Source organism: Cherax quadricarinatus, chromosome 11 (genome assembly GCF_038502225.1).
Source record: "Cherax quadricarinatus isolate ZL_2023a chromosome 11, ASM3850222v1, whole genome shotgun sequence".
Classification (NCBI taxonomy): domain Eukaryota; kingdom Metazoa; phylum Arthropoda; class Malacostraca; order Decapoda; family Parastacidae; genus Cherax; species Cherax quadricarinatus.
The window spans coordinates 40,110,881-40,129,742 of NC_091302.1; the positions used below are offsets into that span (position 1 = coordinate 40,110,881).

Sequence of the window (18,862 nt, forward strand, 5' to 3'; positions counted from 1 at the left end):
CGAAATTTCCGTCCCCTCTCTCCTCCACGCTTCTTTCCCTTTTTCCACCTCCTCTTTCCCTCCAACTATCAATCGTCTCATTCCCTTCCCTCCAACTTCGTCTTCCTAGCTCCCTCCCTCTAACATTCTCTCCCCCTCCTCTCTAACTTCGTTTATAGCGTAGGCGCGTCAGTATATGAAGCTTAATATTAAGCCAGCCTGGCTTGTCTTATTCAAGATAACAGTGGAGCCATAACAGTAAGCCAGCCTGGCTTGTCTTATTCAAGATAACAGTGGAACCATAACAGTAAGCCAGCCTGGCGTGTCTTATTCAAGATAACAGTGGAGCCATAACAGTAAGCCAGCCTGGCTTGTCTTATTCAAGATGACAATGGAACCATAACAGTAAGCCAGCCTGGCGTGTCTTATTCAAGATAACAGTGGAGCCATAACAGTAAGCCAGCCTGGCTTGTCTTATTCAAGATGACAATGGAACCATAACGGTAAGCCAGCCTGGCTTGTCTTATTCAAGATAACAGTGGAGCCATAACAGTAAGCCAGCCTGGCTTGTCTTATTCAAGATAACAGTGTAGCCATAACAGTAAGCCAGCCTGGCTTGTCTTATTCAAGATAACAGTGGAGCCATAACAGTAAGCCAGCCTGGCTTGTCTTATTCAAGATGACAATGGAACCATAACAGTAAGCCAGCCTGGCTTGTCTTATTCAAGATGACAATGGAACCATAACAGTAAGCCAGCCTGGCTTGTCTTATTCAAGATAACAGTGGAGCCATAACAGTAAGCCAGCCTGGCTTGTCTTATTCAAGATAACAGTGTAGCCATAACAGTAAGCCAGCCTGGCTTGTCTTATTCAAGATAACAGTGGAGCCATAACAGTAAGCCAGCCTGGCTTGTCTTATTCAAGATAACAGTGGAGCCATAACAGTAAGCCAGCCTGGCTTGTCTTATTCAAGATGACAATGGAACCATAACAGTAAGCCAGCCTGGCTTGTCTTATTCAAGATGATAATGGAACCATGACAGTAAGCCAGCCTGGCTTGTCTTATTCAAGATAACAGTGGAGCCATAAAAGTAAGCCAGCCTGGCTTGTCTTATTCAAGATGATAATGGAACCATGACAGTAAGCCAGCCTGGCTTGTCTTATTCAAGATAACAGTGGAGCCATAACAGTAAGCCAGCCTGTCTTGTCTTATTCAAGATGGCAATGGAACCATAACAGTAAGCCAGCCTGGCTTGTCTTATTCAAGATGACAGTGGAGCTATTACAGTAAGCCAGTCTGGTTTGTCATATTCAAGATGACATTGGAACCATAACAGTAAGCCAGCCTGGCTTGTCTTATTCAAGATAACAGTGGAGCCATAACAGTAAGCCAGCCAGTCTTGTCTTATTCAAGATGGCAATGGAACCATAACAGTAAGCCAGCCTGGCTTGTCTTGTTCAAGATGACAGTGGAGCTATTACAGTAAGCCAGTCTGGTTTGTCATATTCAATATGACAATGGATCCATAACAGTAAGCCAGCCTGGCTTGTCTTATTCAAAGTGAGACTGGAGTCATAATAGTAAGCCAGCCTGGCTTGTCTTACTCAAGGTGGGACTGGAACCATAACAGTAAACCAGTCTGGCTTGTCTTACTCAAGGTGGGACTGGAACCATAACAGTAAACCAGTCTGGCTTGTCTTACTCAAGGTGAGACTGGAACCATAACAGTAAGCCAGCCTGGCTTGTCTTACTCAAGGTGGGACTGGAACCATAACAGTAAACCAGTCTGGCTTGTCTTACTCAAGGTGGGACTGGAACCATAACAGAAAACCAGTCTGGCTTGTCTTACTCAAGGTGGGACTGGAACCATAACAGTAAACCAGTCTGGCTTGTCTTACTCAAGGTGGGACTGGAACCATAACAGTAAACCAGTCTGGCTTGTCTTACTCAAGGTGGGACTGGAACCATAACAGTAAACCAGTCTGGCTTGTCTTACTCAAGGTGGGACTGGAACCATAACAGTAAACCAGTCTGGCTTGTCTTACTCAAGGTGGGACTGGAACCATAACAGGAAACCAGTCTGGCTTGTCTTACTCAAGGTGAGACTGGAACCATAACAGTAAACCAGTCTGGCTTGTCTTACTCAAGGTGGGACTGGAACCATAACAGTAAACCAGTCTGGCTTGTCTTACTCAAGGTGGGACTGGAACCATAACAGTAAACCAGACTGGCTTGTCTTACTCAAGGTGAGACTGGAACCATAACAGTAAACCAGTCTGGCTTGTCTTACTCAAAGTGAGACTGGAACCATAACAGTAAACCAGTCTGGCTTGTCTTACTCAAGGTGAGACTGGAACCATAACAGTAAGCCAGCCTGGCTTGTCTTACTCAAGGTGGGACTGGAACCATAACAGTAAACCAGTCTGGCTTGTCTTACTCAAGGTGAGACTGGAACCATAACAGTAAGCCAGCCTGGCTTGTCTTACTCAAGGTGAGACTGGAACCATAACAGTAAACCAGTCTGGCTTGTCTTACTCAAAGTGAGACTGGAACCATAACAGTAAACCAGTCTGGCTTGTCTTACTCAAGGTGAGACTGGAACCATAACAGTAAGCCAGCCTGGCTTGTCTTACTCAAGGTGGGACTGGAACCATAACAGTAAACCAGTCTGGCTTGTCTTACTCAAGGTGAGACTGGAACCATAACAGTAAGCCAGCCTGGCTTGTCTTACTCAAGGTGAGACTGGAACCATAACAGTAAACCAGTCTGGCTTGTCTTACTCAAGGTGAGACTGGAACCATAACAGTAAGCCAGCCTGGCTTGTCTTGTTCACCTGTTGATATTAACACTGTGTCCACCACACTTCTGTTACAACCTCCAACTTGATCAAGGAAATGGACCTTCTCTTCCTCTTCCTCGGATTAAATTTCCATGCCTTACATACCCCGAGTGTTTTATGAACCCTATGGGTTTATTGCTTATTATTATTACTGTTACTATTATTAATATTATTATTATTACTATTCTTTACTACTCATCATAAAGGGCAACATCGTGTATTGAGTACTGCAAGCGCATATTATTATAATCACGAGGGAGCGCTAAACACGTAGGGATCAAGCAGCGACCTGAGAATGCGAGGTAACGAATTTGATCTCAAAGGAAAATATCTCCATTTCCCTGGATCAGAAGCCCTTCACCAGTATAATCGCACCCCCCTCCCGCCATTCCTCGTAAAGCACAGCAGCGCACAGCATTGTTTAATGCCACAACTGTGCCAAAATTTTGGCGAAGCAGGAGTGCCAACCTGACTCACTGACTTTTTCAAACGCCTCCCCCACAACACCCCTCCCCCACTAGTACCCTTGTCTCCGCCTCACACAGAGCTTCTGGTGGGGAGGTAATATACAAATTTGTGAAATCTCTCTGAAAGTGTGTACGAGAAGAAGATACTATTGATTCTGGAGTACGGAAAGTCTTCGGAATAGTAATGTGTTGGTAATATCGAGGGCACTTCCAGAGGCCGCCATATTAAGTGTTGCCATCTACTTGTGATAAACAATACAAAACGTCCACAAAATAATCAATAACTCATTACCCACTCCTTACAAAGAGCGAAACCGTCACATTTACTACTCTGTTGTATAATTAAAGACAAATGAAAATAAATATGCACATTTTCAGTATAGTAGCGGTAGGTTACGGAGGGAGATGTGGCAACAATGCAGGAGTTGTCGGGATGGTTGACGCTCCACAAGACTCTCAGAGTGGAGGATTTTGAACGACATGAACTTCATCCAGTGAACGGGAGGCATGTGAGCAATTCCTTGGATCAAGAACTCTTGAGCATCGTCATGTCGTTCCCATGGAAGGAAGAGCTGTATAACACAACCCTGAGATCGATCCGTGGAAAAACATATTTGTGTACAGCTCAGGACATTTATTAAGGGCAACGTATCGCCACCAGTGACGAAACGTGAGACGAAACGTTTCCTGTAACACATAAGCGTCTTTTTTTACATAGTTTACCAGTACCACCATACTGAAATCAAGCTTCCACTAACTACTTCCTGCAGCTGAATTATAACAGCGAAGCTCAGGTATGTTGACGTCTTCCTGGCTGGTGGCAGTGATTGATCAAATCATCCGTGTCGGCTGTGACATCACCTTGTCAAGTATGTGGTGGGCGAAGACCGCACAGGTGTCACTGTCGGGGGGGGGGTTATATAATTACTACTGGAGTGATGATGGTGGTGGTGAAGGTGGTAGTGGTGGTGACCTGGGGTAGTGTTGGTGGTAGTGGTGGTCAAAACGCTGGGAAAACGTAATATGAAATTCCACGGTTTTCACCAACACATTTCACTTACGATGCTACCACTATTAACCTCTTCCTCCCTCCCTCTCTCTCTCTCTCTCTCTCTCTCTCTCTCTCTCTCTCTCTCTCTCTCCCCCCCTCTCTCCCTCTCTTTCTCCCTCTCTTTCTCCCTCTCTTTGTCTCTCTCTTTCTCTCCCCCTCTCTCTCTCGTAACGTTTTCATTGTTCAATATAAACAATACAGAAAACAAAGTGAGGCAACAGTACCAGAGTACAGGAGAGGCACACTAAACCCAGGCTTAAAGTGGTCAGGTCATGCCATGCACACCTTACCTCACTCACTCTCACTCACTCACTCACTCTCTCTCTCTCTCTCTCTCTCTCTCTCTCTCTCTCTCTCTCTCTCTCTCTCTCTCTCTCTCTCTCAGGAAGGCATATTTTCCTTCCCTCATTCTTGGGAATAAAGACGGGGTGTGGGAGAGAGGCATGGAGTGAGGGAGACTTGGGGTGAGGGAGAGAGACAGGGGTGAGGGACAAGGTTGAGAGAGACAGGGGTGGGGGACAAGGTTGAGAGAGACAGGGGTGAGGGAGAGACACAGGGGTGAGGGAGAGAGACATGGCGTGAGGAAGAAAGACACAAGGGTAAGGGAGAGAGACAGGGGTGAGGATGAGAGACACGGGTGAGGGAGAGAGACATGGGGTGAGGGTGAGAGACACCATCAACACGCTCGTCACTACCCGTCTGTCAGATGATAGTGACAGTAACCTAAGACTAATTTGTATTAAACATCCTTCACTCTGTGTCCCTCCCTCTTTGTCCCTCCCTTTGTGTCCCTCCCTCTGTGTCCCTCCTACTGTCCTTAATATTAAGAATGCTGCAGAGGCTAAAAAACAAATGTTACAAGAATGGGAAACGTAGTATATAGAGAGGAAGGAAGGGAAAGAGAGTGAGGGGAGGAGAAGGACAGGATAGTGAAGAGAGGGGGAGGGAGGGGAGAGGAAGAAAAGGGAAAGGAAAGTTAGGGGAGAAGGAGAATGGTAGAGGGAGAGAAGGGAAAGGGAGTGATGTGAAGGGGAGGAAGGGATGGGTAAGGGAGGGAGGGAAGGAGGAAGTGAAGAGAAAGGATGAGAAGGAAAAAAGATAAGAAGAGGAATCTATAGACAAGGGATGGAGGTAATGAATAGTGAAGGGGTGGAGACAATGTAAAGTGAAGGGGTGGAGATAATGTATAGTGAAGGGGTAGAGATAATGTATAGTGAAGGGGTAGAGATAATGTATAGTGAAGGGGGGTGGAGATAATGTATAGTGAAGGGATGGAGATAATGTATAGTGAAGGGGTGGAGATAATGTATAGTGAAGGGGTAGAGATAATGTATAGTGAAGGGGGTGGAGATAATGTAGTGAAGGGATGGAGATAATGTATAGTGAAGGGGTGGAGGTAATGGTTAGTGAAGAGGTGGAGGTAATGGTTAGTGAAGGAGTGGAGGTAATTGTTAGTGAAGGGGTGGAGGTAATGGTTAGTGAAGGGGTGGGGGTAATGGTTCGTGAAGGGGTGGAGGTAATGCTTAGTGAAGGGGTGGAGGTAATGGTTAGTGAAGGGGTGGAGGTAATAGTTAGTGAAGGGGGGATGTAATGGTTAGTGAAGGGGTGGAGGTAATGGTTAGTGAAGGGGGGGTAATGGTTAGTGAAAGGGTGGAAGTAATGTATAGTGAAAGGGTGGAGGTAATGGTTAGTGAAGGGGTGGAGGTAATGTATAATGAAGGGATGGAGGTAATGTATAGTGAAGGGGTGGAGGTAATGGTTAGTGAGGGGGGTGGAGGTAATGGTTAGTGAAGGGGTAGAAGTAATAGTAATTGAATGGGTGGAGGTAATGTTAGTGAAGGGGTGGAGGTAATGTATAGTGAAGGGGTGGAAGTAATGTACAGTGAAGGGGTTGAGGTAATGTATAGGGAATGGGTGGAGGTAATGTATAGTGAATGGGTGGAGGTAATGGGAGAGGTGAGAGAAGACTAGTGGAAGTAATGAAAATGATCCGTAACAGATGCTGGTGAGAGAATACAGAGATGAGAGGGAGGGAGAGATGAGGAGGAGTAATGAAAGAGAGCTGAGAGACAAACTTAAGAGGGAAGGAATGCGAAATAGATGAGGCAGAAAACAGAGAGAGAGAGAGAGAACTAAGGGAGATGAGAGAGAGAACTGACTGAGAACTAAGGGAGATGAAAGGGAAAATTGAGGGAGAATATTATTTTTATAATCATAGGGAAGTTCTAAACCCTTCAGGGTTTAGAACAGCAGGGAATTGGTATGTTATCAGATTTGATCCAGGAAGGGAACAACTCCAACTCGAAGGTGCGCCTTTCAGATCTTGTTTGTTCTCTTCAACACCAGCCAATCATAAGCGAGGGCTCATAAATATGTCCAGTGTACCAACAACTCCACTGGTCCATTTAATTATTAGATAAATTAACAGCCAATCATGGAACGGCGTTCAAATAGATTTCAATAGACAGGTTATGTGTGTGTATGTGTGTGTGCACACGCGGGTCGTTGTGTTTATACTGTCACAAGACTTGCGAATTTTGTCATATATATATATATATATATATATATATATATATATATATATATATATATATATATATATATATATATATATATATATATATATATATATATATATATATGGGCTAGTAACCCCTTCTCCTGTAGACATTTACTAAAAAAGAGAAGAAGAAAAACTTTATAAAACTGGGATGCTTAAATGTGCGTGGATGTAGTGCGGATGACAAGAAACAGATGATTGCTGATGTTATGAACGAAAAGAAGTTGGATGTCCTGGCCCTAAGCGAAACAAAGCTGAAGGGGGTAGGGGAGTTTCGGTGGGGGGAAATAAATGGAATTAAATCTGGAGTATCTGAGAGAGGTAGAGCAAAGGAAGGGGTAGCAGTAATGTTGAAGGATCAGTTATGGAAGGAGAAAAGAGAATATGAATGTGTAAATTCAAGAATTATGTGGATTAAAGTAAAGGTTGAATGCGAAAAGTGGGTCATAATAAGCGTGTATGCACCTGGAGAAGAGAGGAATGCAGAGGAGAGAGAGAGAGATTTTGGGAGATGTTAAGTGAATGTATAGGAGCCTTTGAACCAAGTGAGAGAGTAATTGTGGTAGGGGACCTGAATGCTAAAGTAGGAGAAACTTTTAGAGAGGGTGTGGTAGGTAAGTTTGGGGTGCCAGGTGTAAATGATAATGGGAGCCCTTTGATTGTACTTTGTATAGAAAGGGGTTTAGTTATAGGTAATACATATTTTAAGAAAAAGAGGATAAATAAGTATACAAGATATGATGTAGGGCGAAATGACAGTAGTTTGTTGGATTATGTATTGGTAGATAAAAGACTGTTGAGTAGACTTCAGGATGTACATGTTTATAGAGGGGCCACAGATATATCAGATCACTTTCTAGTTGTACCTACACTAAGAGTAAAAGGTAGATGGGATACAAGGAGAATAGAAGCATCAGGGAAGAGAGAGGTGAAGGTTTATAAACTAAAAGAGGAGGCAGTTAGGGTAAGATATAAATAGCTATTGGAGGATAGATGGGCTAATGAGAGCATAGGCAATGGGGTCGAAGAGGTATGGGTTAGGTTTAAAAATGTAGTGTTGGGTTAGGTTTAAAAATGTAGTGTTAGAGTGTTCAGCAGAAGTTTATGGTTACAGGAAAGTGGGTGCAGGAGGGAAGAGGAGCGATTGGTGGAATGATGATGTAAAGAGAGTAGTAAGGGAGAAAAAGTTAGCATATGAGAAGTTTTTACAAAGTAGAAGTGATGCAAGGAGGGAAGAGTATATGGAGAAAAAGAGAGAGGTTAAGAGAGTGGTGAAGCAATGTAAAAAGAGAGCAAATGAGAGAGTGGGTGAGATGTTATCAACAAATTTTGTTGAAAATAAGAAAAAGTTTTGGAGTGAGATTAACAAGTTAAGGAAGCCTAGAGAACAAATGGATTTGTCAGTTAAAAATAGGAGAGGAGAGTTATTAAATGGAAAGTTAGAGGTATTGAGAAGATGGAAGGAATATTTTGAGGAATTGTTAAATGTTGATGAAGATAGGGAAGCTGTGATTTCGTGTATAGGGCAAGGAGGAATAACATCTTGTAGGAGTGAGAAAGAGCCAGTTGTGAATGTGGGGGAAGTTCGTGAGGCAGTAGGTAAAATGAAAGGGGGTAAGGCAGCCGGGATTGATGGGATAAAGATAGAAATGTTAAAAGCAGGTGGGGATATAGTTTTGGAGTGGTTGGTGCAATTATTTAAAAAATGTACGGAAGAGGGTAAGGTACCTAGGTATTGGCAGAGAGCATGCATAGTTCCTTTGTATAAAGGCAAAGGGGACAAAAGAGAGTGCAAAAATTATAGGGGGATAAGTCTGTTGAGTATACCTGGTAAAGTGTATGGTAGAGTTATTATTGAAAGAATTAAGAGTAAGACGGAGAATAGGACAGCAAATGAACAAGGAGGCTTTAGGAAAGGTAGGGAGTGTGTGGACCAGGTGTTTACAGTGAAATATATAAGTGAACAGTATTTAGATAAGGCTCAAGAGGTCTTTGTGGCATTTATGGATTTGGAAAAGGCGTATGACAGGGTGGATAGGGGGGGCAATGTGGCAGATGTTGCAGGTGTATGGTGTAGGAGGTAGGTTACTGAAAGCAGTGAAGAGTTTTTACGAGGATAGTGAGGCTCAAGTTAGAGCATGTAGGAAAGAGGGAAATTATTTCCCAGTAAAAGTAGGCCTTAGACAAGGATGTGTGATGTCACCGTGGTTGTTTAATATATTTATAGATGGGGCTGTAAGAGAAATGCGAGGGTCTTGGCAAGAGGCGTGGAGTTAAAAGATAAAGAATCACACATAAAGTGGGAGTTGTCACAGTTGCTCTTTGCTGATGACACTGTGCTCTTGAAGAGAAGTTGCAGAGATTGGTCGATGAATTTGGTAGGGTGTGCAAAAGAAGAAAATTAAAAGTGAATACATGAAAGAGTAAGGTTATGAGGATAACAAAAAGATTAGGTGATGAAAGATTGGATATCAGATTGGAGGGAGAGAGTATGGAGGAGGTGAATGTATTCAGATATTTAGGAGTGGACGTGTCAGCGGATTGGTCAATGAAAGATGAGGTGAATCATAGAATTGATGAGGGGAAAAGGGTGAGTGGTGCACTTAGGAGTCTGTGGAGACAAAGAACTTTGTCCTTGGAGGCAAAGAGGGGAATGTATGAGAGTATAGTTTTACCAACGCTCTTATATGGGTGTGAAGCATGGGTGATGAATGTTGCAGCGAGGAGAAGGCTGGAGGCAGTGGAGATGTCATGTCTGAGGGCAATGTGTGGTGTGAATATAATGCAGAGAATTCGTAGTTTGGAAGTTAGGAGGAGGTGCGGGATTACCAAAACTGTTGTCCAGAGGGCTGAGGAAGGGTTGTTGAGGTGGTTCGGACATGTAGAGAATGGAACGAAACAGAGTGACTTCAAGAGTGTATCAGTCTGTAGTGGAAGGAAGGCGGGGTAGGGGTCGGCCTAGGAAAGGTTGGAGGGAGGGGGTAATGGAGGTTTTGTGTGCGAGGGGCTTGGACTTCCAGCAGGCATGCGTGAGCGTGTTTGATAGGAGTGAATGGAGACAAATGGTTTTTAATATTTGACGTGCTGTTGGAGTGTGAGCAAAGTAACATTTATGAAGGGGTTCAAGGAAACCGGCAGGCCGGACTTGAGTCCTGGAGATGGGAAGTACAGTGCCTGCACTCTGAAGGAGAGGTGTTAATGTTGCAGTTTAAAAACTGTAGTGTAAAGCACCCTTCTGGCAAGACAGTGATGGAGTGAATGATGGTGAAAGTTTTTCTTTTTCGGGCCACCCTGCCTTGGTGGGAATCGGCCAGTGTGATAATAAAAAATATAATATAATATAATATAATATATATATATATATATATATATATATATATATATATATATATATATATATATATATATATGCAAAACTACCTCAGGGAGAGTTGAATGACAGCTATAGGCCTTTCGTGTTGGAATCAATACATTATCTGGAGTTTGGAAAGATTACTTATTCATTTCTGCAACTTTGCAAGCTCCTTATGTGTTGATTGCAACACGAAAGGCCTAGAGCTATCATTCAACTCTCCCTCTGGTTGTTTTGCATCCTGTGTCGCTTGTTCGCGATTCTTCCATACACACACACACACACACACATATATATATATATATATATATATATATATATATATATATATATATATATATATATATATATATATATATATATATATATATATATATATATATATATATATATATATATATATATATATATATATATATATATAATACGTTGGAGAGAAAGTATAAGAGAAAATAGTGGAGTCACTAGTGAGTGTTGGAACGCACAAAACCAAGGAGAGCAAGAGAGCAACAAGGGCACATGCAAGCTGAAGACACGATCAATGACATTCAATGGCCACGGACACACTTGTTGTGGGGTGAGTGACCTCTTCCTCACACTCAGCCCAGCACCTGTCACACTTGTGCAGGGCGTGACCTCCCTCTGGAGTGATCTCTCCCTTGATCAAGAGCCCTTCACCCGCAATCGAGACTCCTCCCGTGAATTACAGACATTGTAAGCTCAGGACTATTGTACACGACCTTTGATCTCTTAGCTAAACCATCTTCACCAATATTACTCTATTGTGGAACAAAATAAATTAGATACTTATTAGAATTTTAGAAAACTTGAACATTAGACAGTATAAGCTAGATCTTAACCGGTTTAATGTCGAGTACACCCGGGTCATTAAGGCTACATTTAACCTCTACACCACTAGCCAAGGACACTTTAATCCCTAAAATAGGAATTAAACTCAGTGTACATAAACTGAGAGATACACACCTCTCGGTGTGTACCTCTCAGTACCTAAAAACGTTTGTTTACCATGAGGCTGTTTCCTGGTTGGATTTTCTCTTGAAGTGACTAGCACTGTAGTGTGCATCATTCCCTGCTAAGCTGAGTACTGTTTAAGACACTGCTAAACGATGGTCGTCAGTAAACTTTGAAGTTAATATCCCTTAGTGTATATACAGAGACATACACCTTTCAGCGTATATATGCTGAGAAGCATATATACGCTGAGATTTGTATGCCTCTGTGTATACAACGTTGACAGGTAATATGTCTAGCGTATACAAGCTGAGACGTTTATGTTAATCAGTACATATGCACTGAGAGGTGGTTAATCAATGCATATACGACGAGAGATGGATTAATGATGAGAGGATTAATGTTCTCTTGACTGATAGAATCCAAGTTACTCAGAAAACAGTGTTAATGGCCCATGGTAGCGGAGACACTTCAAACACTCAGACTTCCTGAGAAAATGCTTTCCATACTAGGCGTCCTCAATTATAACTTCTAAATTTAAACATGCTAACATATCTGACTGTTGTTGTCATTAAATTCACAGTATGTGCAAGGTATTATCAGAAGCCTGAAGAAGATAGTGACCGAGTCATAGATTTTAATCACCTTTAAAAGCTGTTTTTTTCCTTGATATCTTAACATATGATATCCTCATACTTTATAATTTTGACTATTTACATTTCATTGTTAGTTATCCTGAATACCTTGGCTTCACACAGTAATCGTTGCTTTTACGACGCTGTGACCCTCTCTCCCCTCAAGGAAGGTTCCTTGATGTTGGTGAGGGGCTCTTGATTTAGGGAATTGGATCTGTGCTCCAGTTCCCCGAATTAAGCCTGAATGCCTTCCACATCCCCCCCCCCAGGCGCTGTATAATCCTCCGGGTTTAGCGCTTCCCCCTTGATTATTATAATAATAATGTGACCCTCTCTTGACATTTTTAAGGACGTTCCCTTCAAGGAGGTTCTTGATCTAAGGAATCGAAGCAGCTTTTACTTTATTTGAATCAAACTTGATTACGTTCCATTCCCCATGAGTTGTGTGGTCCCTAAGGGTTTACTGCATCCCCTTAAATACAATAAAATTCAGTGAAAATAATATTTGAGAGTACTGCCTACGCGGATAAGTCATCCTAGCATTTAAATGTCCACTCACAGTACGGCCAGATTGTCTACTTTTTGCCCTCTCCTAGCCTCCCTGGTAATACTTCACGTGGAGTATGATATACACAGGTGGTTGATGAGCAGTTGACTCACCTGTGATAGGAAGATGATGCGAGCCGAGTCAGCTCAGGTGAAGGTGGCAGTGTACGACCTCTCTCCCTCGCACCACAAGATACACTGTTGGCCGCCCACTCGTAGTGTCGGACCGACACACCCAGGCAACACATGTATACCCCGCTGCCAGACACATGCATACCCCGCTGCCAGACACATGCATACCCCGCTGCCAGACAGGCATACCCCGTTGCCAGACACGCATACCCCGCTGCCAGACACGCATACCCTGCTGCCAGATGCTTGCATTGAGACTTATCTCCTGTGAGGAGAGATTCAAAGCAGTAAAGTTGATGACGCTATAGAAATAATAATAATGATAATAATAATAATCATTATTTCTACAAGTACATGTATACAGGCCAAGCAGACATCAATAACACACTACTATATAGAAAGACCCTGGTTATGCAGAGTATTTCTGGCAAGTTAAGTAAATTTTGTCCCTAGGATGCGACCCACACTAGTCGACTAACACTCAGGTACTTATTTTACTGACAGTTGAACAAGGAGAACAGGTGTTTCAAGGAAACACTTATTAATGTTTCCACCCGCACCGGAGATCGACACCCCGCCCTCCGTGTGTGAGGAAGGAAAGACTAGGAGAGATATAAGAGGAATCGACAGGTTGGAAGCGGACACATTGTTGGACGGGGAACAGGAAGACCAGGAGACAGCTGGAAGTTAACACAGATAGATGAGTCTCAGGAATGTTATCATGTATTTTTTGTCTTAGGAAATGGAATGAGGTGAACTGTGGAGTGGTAGAAGCAGCATCATTGCATAGATTCGAGAAGAGGTACGATAAGGCTCTCGAAGGAAGGAGTGAACTTATTAACGACCAGAGAAGAGGCGGGCCCCGGAACTGATACTTGACTCCTACAACCATATATATATATATATATATATATATATATATATATATATATATATATATATATATATATATATATATATATATATATATATATATATATATATATGTATATATATATATATATATATATATATATATATATACATATATATATATATATATATATATATGTATATATATATATACATACATATGTATATATATATACATATATATATATATGTATATATATATATATGTATGTATAGATATATATATATATATATATATATATATATATATATATATATATATATATATATATATATATATATATATGGGAGAATATATAGCTAAGCACATGTATATCCCGCTACCAGACACATGTATACTCTTCTGCCAAACACATGAATACTCTTCTGCCAGACACATGTATACCCTTCTGCCAGACACATGTATACCCTTCTGCCAGACACATTCCTAAGCATACATACCCCACAGAGGCACACACACACATAAAGAATCGTTCAGGGCCCTGTACACTGTGTACGCTAGGCCTATATTGGAGTATGCAGCACCAGTTTGGAACCCACACCTAGCCAAGCACGTAAGGGAACTAGAGAAAGTGCAAAGGTTTGCAACAAGACTAGTCCCGGAGCTAAGGGGTATGTTCTACAAGGAGAGGTTAAGGGAAATCGACCTGACGACACTGGAGGATAGGAGAGATAGGGGGGACATGATAACGACATATAAAATACTGAGAGGAATCGACAAGGTGGAGAGAGATGGGACACAGCAACAAGGGGACACAGTTGAAAGTTGAAGACAGATGAATCACAGGGATATTAGGAAGTATTTCTTCAGCCACAGATTAGTCAGGAAGTGGAATAGTTTGGGAAGTGATGTAGAGGAGGCAGGATCCATACATAGCTTTAAGAAGAGATATGATAAAGTTCATGGAGCGAGAAGAGTCACCGAGTAGCGACCAATGAAGAGGCGGGACCAGGAGCTACGAGTTGACCCCTGCAACTACAACTGAGTACAACTAGGTGAGTACACACACATGCACACACACACACACACACACACACACACACACACACACACACACACACACACACACACACACACAAACACACACACACACACACACACACACACACACACACACACACACACACACACACACACACACACACACACACACACACACACACAGGGACAGAGACCTGGTAGGAAAATCAGTAAACGAGATGATGGAATATGTAGCAACAAAGTGCAAGGAGGCAGAGGAAAGGTTTGTTCCCAAGGGAAACAGAAATAATAGGAAGACCAAAGCGAGTCCTTGGTTTACCCGGAGGTGTAGGGAGGCAAAAACTAAGTGCACCAGAGAATGGAAAAGGTACAGGAGGCAAAGGACCCAGGAACATAAGGAGATTAGTAGAAGAGCCAGAAACGAGTATGCACAGATAAGGAGGGAGGCCCAGCGACAGTACGAAAACGACATAGCATCGAAAGTCAAGTCTGGCCCGAAACTGCTGTATAGCCACATTAGGAGGAAGACAACAGTCGAAGACCAGGTGATAAGGCTGAGGAAAGATGGTGGAGAACTCACAAGAAACGATCAAGAGGCATGTGAGGAGCTCAACATGAGATTTAAGGAAGTATTTACAGTGGAGACAGGAAGGCTTCTGGGAGGACAGACCAGATGGGGACACCAGCAAGGAATACACCAACAAGTGTTGGATGACATACATACAGATGAGAAGGAGGTGAAGAAACTGCTAAGGGACATTGATACCTCAAAGGCAATGGGACCGGACAACATCTCCCCGTGGGTCCTTAGAGAGGGGGCGGATATGTTGTGTGTGCCACTTACCACAATCTTCAACACGTCCCTGGAAACTGGGCAACTACCTGTGGTATGGAAGACGGCAAATATAGTTCCCATTTTTAAAAAAGGAGACAGAAAAGAGGCACTAAACTATAGACCTGTGTCACTGACGTGTATAGTATGCAAAGTTATGGAGAAGATTATCAGGAGAGTGGTGGAGCACCTGAAACTGAACAAGAGTATAAGCGCCAACCAGCATGGATTCATGGAAGGAAAATCCTGTGTCACAAACCTTCTGGAGTTTTATGATAAAGTAACAGAAGTAAGAGACGAGAGAGAGGGGTGGGTTGATTGCATCTTCTTGGACTGCAAGAAGGCCTTTGAGACAGTTCCTCACAAGAGATTAGTGCAGAAGCTAGAGGATCAGGCTCATATAACAGGAAGGGCACTGCAATGGATCAGAGAATACCTGAGAGGGAGGCAACAACGAGTCATGGTACGTAATGACGTATCACAATGGGCACCTGTGACGAGCGGGGTTCCACAGGGGTCGATCATACGACCAGTGCTATTTTTGGTATATGTGAACGACATGATGGAAGGGTTAGACTCAGAAGTGTCCCTGTTCGCAGACGATGTGAAGTTAATGAGGAGAATTAAATCAGATGAGGACCGGGCAGGACTTCAAAGAGACCTGGACAGACTGGACTCCTGATTCAGTAACTGGCTTCTCGAATTTAATCCCGCCAAATGCAAAGTCATGAAGATAGGGGAAGGACAAAGAAGACCGCATTTGGCCAAAGACTGCAAACCTCGCTCAAGGAGAAAGATCTTGGAGTGAGTATAACACCGAGCATGTCTCCGGAAGCACACATCAACCAGGTAACTCCTGCAGCATATGGGCGCCTGGCAAACCTGAGAACAGCTTTCCGATACCTTAATAAGGAATCGTTCAAGACACTGTACACCGTGTACGTCAGGCCCTTACTGGAGTATGCAGCACCTGTTTGGAACCCGCACTTGATATATATATATATATATATATATATATATATATATATATATATATATATATATATATATATATATATATATATATATATATATATATATATATATAGTGTATGTCACTCAGAAAGCCCCAATTTTACCCTCAGACAAGCAGCAGCAGCAACAGTAATGTGACTCCTAGTCTGGTCTCAGACCAGGTGGGGCGGCGCCCCCTCTGTCTCACCTTGTTCAATCAGCAATTCAGGTCAAGTCTTTCCCCTCCCTCCCCCCTCTCTGCTTCATTCCCTCCCCCCTTCCCCCCTCCCTACCTCCCTCCCCTCACCTATTTCCTCCCCTTCTTCCTTACTCTTTCCCCTTCTTTTTTACCCCTCATTTACATCTCTTCCATTTCCTTTAATTCTCTCTTTTTCCTTTGTTCGTTCTTCCCTCTTCCAGTCTCATTTCTCCCTTCCGCATTCTTACATTTTTTTCCCGCTTTCTAGTTTCCTTCTCGCTTCCTTTCTCCCCCTCTTCTCTACATCCTCTCTTCCTTTCCCCTCTCTCCCCCCGTACCCTTCCCTTCTCTACTCTCCCCTCTCTTCCCCTCCCTTCATTCATCAGAGGTAATCTCCCTCATCGCATCTCTCTCACTATACATCTTTCTCCCATTTTTTCTGTCGCTCTCTTTGTCTGTATTACGATTTGATTGTCTCTCGCTGTCTGTCTGTCTGTCCGTCCTCCTGTCACTTTGTATGCATGTATGTCTGTCTGTCCGTCCTCCTGTCACTTTGTATGCATGTATGTCTGGCTGGATGTCCGATCTTATCATTCCCTCTCTTATTCTCAATAATTTGCACCAGCCGACATTATCTTATATTATCGTATCTTGCATGTCTGTCAGTATGCGTCTATCTCTCTGTCTTCCTGACTGCCAGTTTGATTGTCTGTCTATCTGCGTGAACTTGCCTAATTGTGCTTTCATGGGTCAATTCACTGCTTCTGGCCCCGTCTCTTCACTTTTACCGACTGATTACTGATTTTCTGGCTTCCTGGGCCCGGTCGTATCTGCTCTTTAAACTGTGTATGGTGTTTCCTTCACCACCTCTTCATCTTAAGATGGAAAGATGCACTTCGTAACACCCGTCTGGCTCCTCTACGTCTTTGGCTGTCGTCTGTGTCCCCTGGATCCCACTCGTCGCATCAGACAGCCTGTCTCCTTGGCTTTAATTATCTCAGTATTTTGTACGTCGTGATTAAGTCTCCTCGGGTCCCTCTCGCTTTCACGGTTACTAGGTTTGGTTTCTGTTGTCTCGTAGATCATCTCCCACATGACTCACAACATCGTAATCGAAATCGGCCTGGAGTTTTACGATTCAACTCACCATGGGTCGTAACCCCACCCGTACCGTGGTTCGTACCCCACCCGTACCGTGGTTCGTACCCCACCCGTACCGTGGTTCGTACCCCACCCGTACCGTGGTTCGTACCCCTCAGTTCCGTTACCAGTCTCGATGCGAACTTTTGGATCTCTTCTAGTTTTTTTTTTATATGTTTTTTTATATGTTCGTTCATGTGTGGGTTCCATGGTGGCGCTGCGTACTCCAAGATAAGCCTGACCTACCTTCCTGGAAGCAGTTCTTATGTTAGCTGCTCTTACACGTGTCGCTGAGGTTACACAAAATGTTAGAAACTTCAGGGTGTTGCCCTTGTCTCACACTCCTTTCATTATATTATGTGACCGACCTTATCACTCCCTCTCTAATTGTGTGACCGACCTTATCACTCCCTCTCTAATTGTGTGACCGACCTTATCACTCCCTCTCTAATTGTGTGACCGATCTTATCATTCCCTCTCTAATTGTGTGACCGATCTTATCACTCCCTCTCTAATTGTGTGACCGACCTTATCATTCCCTCTCTAATTGTGTGACCGATCTTATCACTCCCTCTCTAATTGTGTGACCGATCTTATCACTCCCTCTCTTATTGTGTGACCGATCTTATCACTCCCTCTCTAATTGTGTGACCGATCTTATCACTCCCTCTCTAATTGTGTGACCGATCTTATCACTCCCTCTCTAATTGTGTGACCGATCTTATCACTCCCTCTCTAATTGTGTGACCGATCTTATCACTCCCTCTCTAATTGTGTGACCGATCTTATCACTCCCTCTCTTATTGTGTGACCGATCTTATCATTTCCTCTCTTATTATGTGACCGAGCTTATCATTTCCTCTCTTATTATGTGACCGAGTCCGATCTTATACTCCTCTCTAAGTTGTGTGACCTGATCTTATCAACTCTTCTCTTCTTAATTGTGTGACCTGATCTTATTCTAATTTCCATCATCTTATTATAGTCCGACCGAGCTTATCATTCCTTCTCCTATTATATGTCTGATCTTATCATTCCCTCTCTTATTCTCAATAATTTGCACCAGCCGACATTATATTCACTTAACTACCTGCCTGACAGAATATTAAAGTCCTCCTGGACCATAACCTTGTCCTTCCAGCCTCTTAACCTCTTCAATAATTTTACATCGTCTGTAAACAGTGGTACATAGCATTCAGTTCCCTCTGGCAGGTCATTTACACACAACATGAACAAGACGGGTATCGGTATCGAGGGCCCCCACTCGTCA

The 18,862-nt window shown here is 43.0% G+C and overlaps 1 protein-coding gene across 2 annotated transcripts in view; it reads right to left on the reverse strand.

Moving 5' to 3' along the window:
• Positions 1–12,632, reverse strand: part of LOC128687609 (kelch-like protein 17) — a 69,081-nt gene extending 56,449 nt beyond the window's left edge. For both annotated transcript variants that reach the window (XM_070084030.1, XM_070084029.1), the window contains exon 1: positions 12,517–12,632. The gene's annotated coding sequence lies outside the window, so the exon portion shown is untranslated. The remainder of the gene's footprint in view (positions 1–12,516) is intronic.
• Positions 12,633–18,862: the final 6,230 nt, after the last annotated feature.